The 7,562-nt window shown below is 35.0% G+C and overlaps 1 long non-coding RNA gene across 1 annotated transcript; it reads right to left on the bottom strand.

Moving 5' to 3' along the window:
* Positions 1-4,160: 4,160 nt before the first annotated feature.
* On the bottom strand, positions 4,161-7,030 carry LOC141598213 (uncharacterized). The gene is made up of 5 exons (XR_012523332.1): positions 6,216-7,030; positions 5,919-6,126; positions 5,348-5,423; positions 4,481-4,551; positions 4,161-4,360 (listed from the first exon to the last, which is right to left on the bottom strand). It is a non-coding gene; the product is annotated as an uncharacterized LOC141598213 (long non-coding RNA).
* Between the last annotated feature and the right edge of the window lie 532 nt (positions 7,031-7,562).

Below are 7,562 nucleotides of genomic sequence, written 5' to 3'. Positions count from 1 at the left end.
TTTAAACCTCGGTCTTTCTCCGACCGTTGCACGCCTTTTTAGACCGTCGTAATGATGATTTTCAAACCCGGTTTTCTTACAACCGTTTAAAAACACCTTTTTTATGCCATTATAATGGCCACTTCAAAACCCGGTTTTTATTAACAATTTCAAATGCGCCTTTTCACGTCGTCGTAATGACGATTTCAAACTTTGGTTTTCACAAACCATTTCAAAATACCTCGGTCTGTCGCCGACCGTTGCCTTCTCAAAGCGCCCTTTTTACGTCGTCGTAATGACAAATTATACCCTCGAATTTTCAAAATTCGAAATCAAGTTTTCAAACAAAAACGTTTTTCAAACCGTCGTAATGACGATTTCAACCCATGCAACTTTCCAAATTTCAAATCTTGTTTTCGAAATCAAATTTGACTTTTCTAAGCCGTCGTAATGCTGATTTCAATTCTCACAATTTTCGATTTGCGTACCGTCATTCAAAAATTAAAACGGTTTTCTAACACTTCGTAATAAGGAATTCAGTCCTCATAATTCCCAATTTCAAAATCTTTTGAAAACAAATTTAACCGCTTTCAAATTCCAATCAAAAATCAAATCATTTGAAAATGAATTTATCCGGTTTCAAATTTCAATCCAATTTCAAATCATTTGAAAACAAATTTAACCGTTTTCAAATTTCAAATCCAATTTCAAATCATTTGAAAAGAAATTTAACCGTTTTCAATTTCAATTTAAAAATCAAATCTTTGAAAGCAAATTTAACCGTTTTCAGATTTCAAATAAAATTTCAAATCTTTGAAAACAAATCTAACCGTTTTCAAATTTCAAATCCAACTCCAAATCCTTTGGAGAAAAATTTAACCGTTTTCAAATTTCAAATCCAATTTCAAATCTTTGAAAACAAATCTAACTGTTTCAAATTTCAATTCAATTTCAAATCATTTGAATACAAATTTAACATTTTTTAAATTTCATTTCAAAATCAAATCTTTGAAAACAAAGTTAACCGTTTTCAAATTCTTCAATTTCAAATCCTTTGAAAACAAATCTAACGTTTCAAATTTCAAATTCAAAATCAAATCATTTGAAAACCAATTTAACCGTTTTCAAATTTCAAATCAAACCTTTGAAAACAAATTTAACCGTTTTCAAATTTCAATCCGAAATCAAACTCTTTGGAAACAAATTTAACCGTTTTCAAATTTCAGATTCAAAATCAAATCTTTCAAAACAAATTTAACCGTTTTCAAATTTTCAACCCAATTTTAAATCCTTTGAAAACAAATTTAACCGTTTTCATGGCCATTGTGATAACGATTCCAAATTCTTCAATTCTCGATTTTCAAATCCGTGATTCGGAATTTCAAAAACTGGCTTCGGAAACAACACTTTGTTTTTAGAGCCGCCGCAATTTCAACAAAAACCGTCTTTTGAAAACAAACCAAAGACAACCCTTTCAACTTGCCGACCTTTTGAAGATCCCTACTCTTCGGAAGCCGTCCATAAAACGACAAACGAATATTTTTGAAAATTTCTATTTTCGGAAATTTTAGTCCACTTTTTCGATTCAGCCTCGAGTCGATTAGAGTCCAGTCGATTTCAAGTCAAGTCGTATCGATAACATCGAGTCCCTGCCGAAGTTAGTACCTACCTTCTGCTTTAGGTTGTGTCGCCTAATTGTCGAGACATATTCAATGGCGTTAGCAGAGTCAAAACCTCTCGGGTATTAAACCCGCATTTCCCCTACACTACGGGTCAAAGGTCAAGTTTATATACATGTCTTGTCCAACGGCGTCACGCCAATGACAATCCTCCAAACTAAGTCAGAAGTCATTTGCCTAGGCATCACTCTGCCAAAGTCGACACTCGAGTCTAAATTTAAAATCATGCACCAAGAGTTCAAACACAAGAGGTCATTCACGATCTTTAATGAACTCATTACCTAGTCACATTGTTGCGTCTTCACGACAAAACTGCCTTTTGTACATATGTGTCACACTTGCCTTTGTTTGTGCAATCCCTTGCCAAGACAAGTTATAACGCCTATCGTTATTTCAAATAGGAATCCCTTGGGTGCCATCAATTGCCAACCAAGAACTCAAGAAGCTGATCAATCTACATCCACCATGCCTTCTGCCGAAATCAACAACATGGTCCTTCGACTCATAGCTACCATGGAAAACTTGAGCACTCGTCTCTCCCAAGTTGAGGACAAAATGATGACCGGGAATTTTCCCTCTTCCGATGTTGAACAAAGAGTCAAGCTCCTTGAAAGCTGACTACTTGCCATCGACAAAACCAAAACCAGACGACCTCATAGGTCCTTTCCTGATTTGGGTATGCCTTATACCACAGCCTTGGAAAGGCTAATCTCCCAAGGAAAGCTTAAACCGATTGGTCCAACTCCATGCCCTCTACCAAACAAGCGAGGACGTAGGTGGGACGGAAAACTGTTTTGTCAATATCACCAAGGTCGTGGACATGACACTGAGATGTGTCTCCCTATAAAAGGTGTCATCAATGATATGATTGAAACGGGTGAATTACCACAACCTCCCTCAACAAACAACAAAAACAACCCTCCAGAAAATCCTATTGGACATTGTCAAGAATCTTCCGTAGACTGCTGTCATCTCATATCTCCTGACGATGAGAAAATTCATGCAATTGACAAAGATGGCTTACAAAGCGCTATAATGATTGATGCATTTGATGACAAGGAGGTCACGTTAGGGCCAACAAGTGAACAAGAGCTGGTTGTTGCTTAATCTAGAATGAGTTCTTACTTGGGCTCGCATTTCCAAGTCTAAGGAGTCGGAGTCTTGATCATCGATCTTCCTTAAGTTACACGTGAGGAGCTGCCTTAGGCGTGTGCAAGAGCTGATGTTTAAGAGCTTTAATTTATTCCGTATTCTTTTATTTCCTATTTGTGTTATTTCCTTATTATGTTATTTTCTAGTTCAGTTTTTAGGAGTTTATTTATCTTATATTATTATGCAAGAATAATATCTCATAGGAGATACTATTAGGTCAGATTATTAGCTTATTTTCCAGCCTATATAAGGCATTGTAATAGCTAATGCTTTTTCTCATTCAAGTATTAATAAAAACTCAGAAAACCCGATCAAGCTTTGATCACCAATCTTGTTGATTTGAGAACGTACTTCAAGTCAATCTTGCGATTGTAGTTTGGGCTCCAAACTCCTTCGTTATTAGCCACGAATGCAGGTCGAATCTCAAGGCTAAATATCCCTGTTTTGTTATTTTCTTTATTGTTACTGTTCACCGTGCTACTTGAAGAGTTTATGGATTCAAGTACCTAAGAGGGGGAGGGGTGAATTAGGTACTATTTTAAAATTTCAACTTAAACTTTATTGGATTAAATTAAGTTGTTTGATAATGTGGAGAAGTTGTGAATACATCGATTAATATTGACGAATTAAACGAGTATTGAAAAATAACTACTTCCTGAACTGTGAAGGTAACAATGGTTCTGACTGTTGCTATTCGTCTCTTAGCATATGAAGTACAAGCTACAGAACGAATGTGTCAGTATGTAGAATTGTTACTTTAAAGTAAGCAAACAAAGAAGCTCGAAAAGAATAAATGCAGCGGAATAAAAGTAAGCAAAGATAGAACACAGGATTTTTGAATTGGTTCGGCTAATACTCAAAAGCCTACGTCCAATCTACTTTTTATTGAATATTTTAGTGATCTACTCCGACTACTAAAAACCCGTACAATAAAAAGACCAATAACCTACTCCGGTTGCGACACCAACAACCTACTCCGGTTGCGACACAACACTACTACAAAACTTGTGATGGACATCGGACTTTTCGCTATATGGACATCGGATACACAACCGATTTAGAGTTTGGTCTTGTCCATTTTGGATTAATGGACATCGAATTTTAAAACGATGTCCATTAAAATTTGCACATCGGATTTTTAGGAAAACCGATGTCTATTTAATCAATGGACATCAGATGTTTAGGAAAACCGATGTCTATTTGGTCAATGGACATCAGTTTTTTGCAAAAATCCGATGTCTATAATTATTATTTTTTATATAAAAAAAATATTACGCTGTTGCCCATATTAGTCGTACACATGATGACAATGCGAAATGATTCCATAATCAACAAAAAATATCTGTATAAAATCAATCGGTTATCCAAAGCCAATTACAAAAAAGTTTCATCTACATAATTTGTCAAATTTACTTAGACGACTAACCTATACAAAAATATAAACAAATATGTAAACTGACTAATCGTTTAAAAAAAAAAGGCCGAAGAGACAAGACTACTTGGCAGCCTCAGATTTGCTCATCTCCCATTGGGCATATTACCAAGAGAATCTGGTTTAACACAACAAAGTTAACGAGAAAACAAAATATCAACATAGAAGACCCTATATAACTAATGAGACACATACATTACTGTATTTTAAGTATCACAACTACTAGCAATACACTCACCTGAATGTGAGGAGCTTGGAACATTTCCTGTATGGCCGCTTCAACTTCTGCCATACTGACAAGGGTTTTTCCTGAAGGTTCATAAACAGATGCATTTTCCCAAAAATTAGCTCCAGCAGCAGTAAAAACAGAAAAACAGGAGGGATTAAATATGCCACTGTCATTCCAAATCATTCTTATGCTGAATGGATTTTAATCTACCTAGGACTCTAGGAGTAATCCTCCTCAGTGTTCATCTTGCATTGGGTACATGACTCGCTGAATCTAATTTGACACACGGAAGAGGATATGACATACAAGCGAACTTGCATAAATAAACAAATCATCAATGAGAAGACATAAGCAAGTTCATACAACAATCAATCATCGGATGACCATCTTATACAATGTGTTCTTGCAATAACACACAACTAGAGCTGACTAACCTAAGAGAGGACAATTAAGCTGTTGAAAGTAAATAAATGAACAGAGACTTAAAATCACATGATAGATATGCATCAACATTAGAGTACACAACCAAATATAAGGTTAACTGATTAGAGAGTTGAGTGCATTTAATCAAAAGATGCGTCATCAAATATTATATACGGTGGGAGCTTCCTACAATTAGTAATAAGTTAGAACATGAATAAACAAAAAATGTTCAATAACTGATTTGAAGCACATCATATAGCCAAACAACGAGCCGGAAAGCCAGATACTTGTCACTAGGACAAGTTTAAGAACAATTTTAACTTCTGAAGATTAACTACCTGCATCTACTTGGACTGCAAAAGATACTCTAAATTAAATCCTAATTTTTACCCAACTCTAAATAAAATCAAACAAATATTGTAAAACATACGAATAAGAGTAAGAACTTTCTACCTAGAACTGGTCGTGGACATGAGATTGATAACCTGGAAACTAAGCGTCTGTCAGGAATTCTTCTGTGGAATCTGGCCTGCACAAATTATTTCAACTTAAGATTAGACCCATGCTAAGTTTTACGTATCAGGTATCATATAGAGGAGATAACATCCTACTAGTGGCAATAACATAACCTTGACAGAAGCTAAAAGAAGGCACTTGATGACACTAAACTAATTAAAATTCGAAAAACCATTACGAAAGTGAAACACTAAGCTAACGCTATTCTGCTGCAAACAAATTACAAATTAAGTTATCTACTTCTAGTCCCAGACACTAGTGCAAGATGTTCAATCCAACAATTAACAGTCCAGAAGCCTGTGCTTCATTAAGAATGCCAAGATTTTGGTCTTAGACTATTGATAACACCTCAGATTGTCATGTATATACGAAAACGCTACAACAAACTCTGTACCATTCTTATATTAGTAGTCATCTTTGTCAGCTTATCATGCCTAGCAATAGCAGTATAGCACAACCAGGTCATGGCACAAAAAGAAGGCAGAAGCAATCACATAACTATAATTACCCGTTTTCCATCTTGACAAAAAGTGGTAGACTGTTCTAGATATGCAGTTGTAACTGTTGGAACAAATATATTTTTCAGAATATTCAAACACTACAGTAGGATCAAAGCCAAATGTTAAACACTCCATTGCTTCCAACTTGGCAGCTATACGAGCAACACAACCATCCACGACATTGTTGAGATACAGTAATGGCGTATTGCCAATCAACTGTGCAAAAAGTATACGAACATATTAAAAAAAAACTTGCACTTGCATACATTAATCCATTGAAAAATAAAAGAGAGAAGGTTTCTTACTTCAGTTACGTCTTAGCAATAAAAGCCTTCTCCTCCACCATTTTGAATGATACTGAACCAAGTAACCAATATTGTTCCGACTTTGTTTCAAGTGATTAAATTCCAGTAACCAAATGACACCCAATAAAATTCAAAGTTAGGTTGAAAAAGTTATCTACTTTAAATAATTATCCAATATTTAGTCAAGGTTAATGCACATAATCAATTTGTTGTTTGTCATAGTGTCAATTACAAAAGCAATGAGTTCTGAATTTTAATTTGATTGTAAATTCAGTATCCAATTTTCCATAAATTTCATGTACAGCTTTGATGAAAACAGTGGAATAATCAAGCAAAGAAAACAATTGAAAAAAAGTAAATGGACCAATAGTTGGCGATATTATATGGTTTACTCCAACTCCAAACCCAAATTTATAAAAATTAGGGTTTCACTTTCCCCTAAAATTCAGCAATTTCATTAAATCACAATCAAATAATAAAGCACAAGATAACATTAATGTAGTAATAAATCAAATCAGTAACTAAGATCAACAAAGTAATTGAAAAAATGAGATGGAGAAGAAAGGAACCTAGTGAAAATCGAGAGACACAATTTTATTTGCGACTAAACGGCGATGCCGACTTTGGGACTGGCGGCGTTACATAGTGTGCAGTTAGCTGCGTTAGAATGGTGGATTATGGTGGACGCCGAACGTGAGGAGTAATGGAGGTTTGAGGAGTAGCGATACAGTGATAGTGAGACGGATGAGAGGAGTTAGGTGAATGAAAATATGTGAGTAATGTGACGGGTAGTTTTAAACCTATTTTGGGCGAGTTTAATGGACATCAGATTTTAGAATAGCCGATGTTTATTAAACGTCAATTTTAATAGACATCAGTTATTTAAAAAACGGATGTATATTGAATTGTATAGACATCAGTGTTTTTTAAAACTCTGATGTCTATTGTTTAGACATCAGTGTTTTAAAACCTCCGATGTCTATTTAGTGATGTCCATAGCGGTTTTTGTAGTAGTGCAAGTTCAAGGACTACTCCGTCCTTGAACTATACACTTATACTTAGAACGTTTTACAAGGATCAAGTTTCCACGGACCGATTCTTAACAAGAATTGATATGGACAACTTACAAGATCAAAGGTTCATAAGTGAAAGAGTTCAATACTTAAAGTAACAGTTCTTGTGACTGTAACACTTGAAGACTTTAAAAGCTTTTGCAAAATATTAAAAATGATTTTAAACTTGAAACCAATTTTGCAAACTTAAGAAAATTATCAGGAAAGTCTTGCTTTCAAAGTGAGGAGTGGTGCTCCTTTTATAGAAGAAGGACGAGAGGATGCAAGCTAGGGT

The sequence above is a fragment of the Silene latifolia genome, chromosome 9 (assembly GCF_048544455.1).
Source record: "Silene latifolia isolate original U9 population chromosome 9, ASM4854445v1, whole genome shotgun sequence".
Taxonomy (NCBI): domain Eukaryota; kingdom Viridiplantae; phylum Streptophyta; class Magnoliopsida; order Caryophyllales; family Caryophyllaceae; genus Silene; species Silene latifolia.
The sequence above is the reverse complement of the archived record's forward strand: the minus strand, read 5'-3'. Positions and strand labels throughout refer to the sequence as shown.